The sequence below is a fragment of the Moschus berezovskii genome, chromosome 20 (genome assembly GCF_049115385.1).
Source record: "Moschus berezovskii isolate FMDL1 chromosome 20, NW_MosBer_1.0, whole genome shotgun sequence".
NCBI lineage: Eukaryota > Metazoa > Chordata > Mammalia > Artiodactyla > Moschidae > Moschus > Moschus berezovskii.
Genome location: NC_142479.1, coordinates 20845377 through 20848136, shown reverse-complemented (window position 1 = coordinate 20848136; position 2760 = coordinate 20845377). Strand labels below are relative to the sequence as shown.

At 42.0% G+C, this 2760-nt stretch overlaps 1 pseudogene; it reads left to right on the top strand.

Moving 5' to 3' along the window:
• The first annotated feature begins 253 nt into the window (after positions 1-253).
• LOC129536318 (YTH domain-containing protein 1 pseudogene) lies at positions 254-2200 on the top strand (annotated as a pseudogene).
• Positions 2201-2760: the final 560 nt, after the last annotated feature.

Genomic DNA, 2760 nt, shown 5'->3' with positions numbered 1-2760 from the left:
TTCCCATTTCTAAGCCCCAAAGGGGAAGGCTGGGCCTAAGCTTCGGGCGGCTAGAGTGAAAGGAGGGAAGGGGAAAAGAGAGAAAGGGAAGAAGCGGGGAGAAAGGGTGAATTGGGAAGGGTAAGTGTAGAGGCCACAGTGCGGAGCACGCAGCCCAGTGGGCAGACTGACGGACGCGCCTGTTTTGCTGCTGAGGCTGTGGCACCCGCGCGAGTCGCCTTGAGGCGGCGGCAGTAGCAGCAGCAGCGGAAACAAGAGGGGAGCAATGGCGGCCAACAGCCGAGAGGAGAAAGATGGAGAACTTAATGTTCTATGTGATATTTTGACTGAAGTACCAGAACAGGATGATGAACTCTATAATCCAGAGAGTGAACAAGATAAAAATGAGAAAAAGGGTTCAAAAAGAAAAAGCGACCGAATGGGATCTGCTGACACAAAGTGACAAAAGCCTTCTGTTCATTCAAGACAATTGATTTCTAAACCACTGAGCTCATCAGTTAACAATAACAAAAGAATGGTTAGTACAAAAGGAAAATCAGTCACAGAGTATAAAAATGAAGAATATCAAAGATCTGAAAGAAACAAGCGGTTAGAAGCTGATCGGAAGATTCGTTTGTCAAGCAGTGCCTCCAGAGAACCTTATAAGAATCAACCTGACAAAACTTGTCTGCGGAAAAGGGATCCTGAAAGGAGGGTCAAATCCCCTACACCAGATGATTCTGAGAGAATTGGGCTTGAAGTGGATAGACGTGCAAGCAGATCCAGCCAGTCTTCTAAGGAAGAAGTGAACTCTGAAGAATATGGCTCTGACCACGAGACTGGCAGCAGTGGTTCTTCTGATGAGCAAGGCAACAACACTGAGAATGAGGAGGAGGGTGTGGAAAATGTGGAGGAAGACAAAGAGGTAGAAGAAGATGCAGAGGAAGAGGAGGAGGAAGAGGAAGAAGAATATGAACAGGATGAGAGAGACCAGAAGGAAGAAGGAAATGATTATGACACTAGAAGTGAGGCTAGCGACTCTGATTCTGAATCTGTTACCTTCACGGATGGGTCTGTCAGATCTGGTTCAGGAACAGATGGATCAGATGAGAAAAAGAAGGAAAGAAAGAGAGCTAGAGGCGTATCTCCTATTATTTTTGATAGAAGTGGAAGCTCTGCATTGGAGTCATATGCAGGTTCAGAAAAGAAGCATGAGAAATTATCATCTTCCGTTCGTGCTGTCCGAAAAGATCAAACCAGTAAACTCAAATATGTTCTACAGGATGCAAGATTTTTTCTCATAAAGAGTAACAACCATAAGAATGTGTCCCTTGCCAAAGCTAAGGGTGTATGGTCTACACTGCCTGTAAATGAGAAGAAATTGAATGTTGCATTCAGATCTGCAAGGAGTGTTATCTTAACATTTTCTATGAGAGAGAGTGGAAAATTTCAAGGATTTGCAAGACTTTCTTCAGAATCACATCATGGAGGATCTCCTATACATTGGGTACTTCCAGTAGGAATGAGTGCTAAAATGCTGGGAGGTGTCTTTAAAATTGACTGGAATGGCAGGCATGAATTACCCTTTATTAAGTCAGCTCATCTCACCAATCCTTGGAATGAACATAAGCCAGTAAAGTTTGGACGTGATGGACAGGAAATTGAACTTGAATGTAGAGCCCAGCTTTGTCTTCTATTTCCCCCTGATGAAAATATTGACTTGTATCAGGTCATTCATAAAATGCATCACAAGAGAAGAATGTATTCTCAGCCCTGATCAAGAGGACGACCATCCCGTAGAGAACCAGTCCGGGATGTGGGAAGGCGTCGACCAGAAGATTATGATATTCATAACAGCAGAAAGAAACCAAGGATTGACTATGCCCCTGAGTTTCATCAGAGACCAGGGTATTTAAAGGATCCACGATACCAGGAAGTAGATAAATGGTTTTCAGGAGTTCACCGAGATGTATTTTTAAATGGGTCCTACAATGATTATGTGAGGGAATTTCGTAACATGGGACCACCACCACCTTGGCAAGGAATGACTCCTTATCCTAGAATGGAACAACCTCCACACCATCCTTACTATCAGCGCCATGCTCCACCTCCTCAAGCTCATCCCCCTTATTCAGGACATCACCCAGTGATCTGGACAGAGACCGAGGGGAGAGAGCTAGATACAGGAGATAATGCGCTTTTGGAAGCACTGATTGTTTAAAGATACAGAATCTTGTATTTTTCTTTTTGTGTGTGTTTACAAATAGTAAATTTATTTTCAACTGTCTACTTAAAGTTCATTGCATAGAAGGATTTATTATGACCCTCTTTGTTCCAAGCATGCAGTATAATAAGAACTGGAAAAGCTCAAATTCTCCAAAAATGCACAGTTGACAGTTTGAGTTGACACGTTTATTGAGACAGAATGGAACAGTCCAAGAATGTAGATACTGATTCAGTTTCTGTAAATCTTCACCTGCTTATAGGGTGTTCATCCTAGAGTTATTTTTTTGTTCAATTTCTCTCCTTTGGATCTTGATTGATGACTGCCATGATATTTTGCTTTGATGTATTTCTAAATGTAGTTGCACACGGTTCAGTAGAAATAATGCTGCTTTCAAGTATGCAAATATTAAAGTATGATGGTTTGACTCTATGGCAGTGTTGTAGCAGCCTCTTGGTTTCTCCCTTTCCCTCTTTTTTTTAATCTTAAAAAAGTCACTTTTTATTTTTCTTCGTCTTCAATGATGAGAGCAATATTAAGAAGACATTGCTATCTAA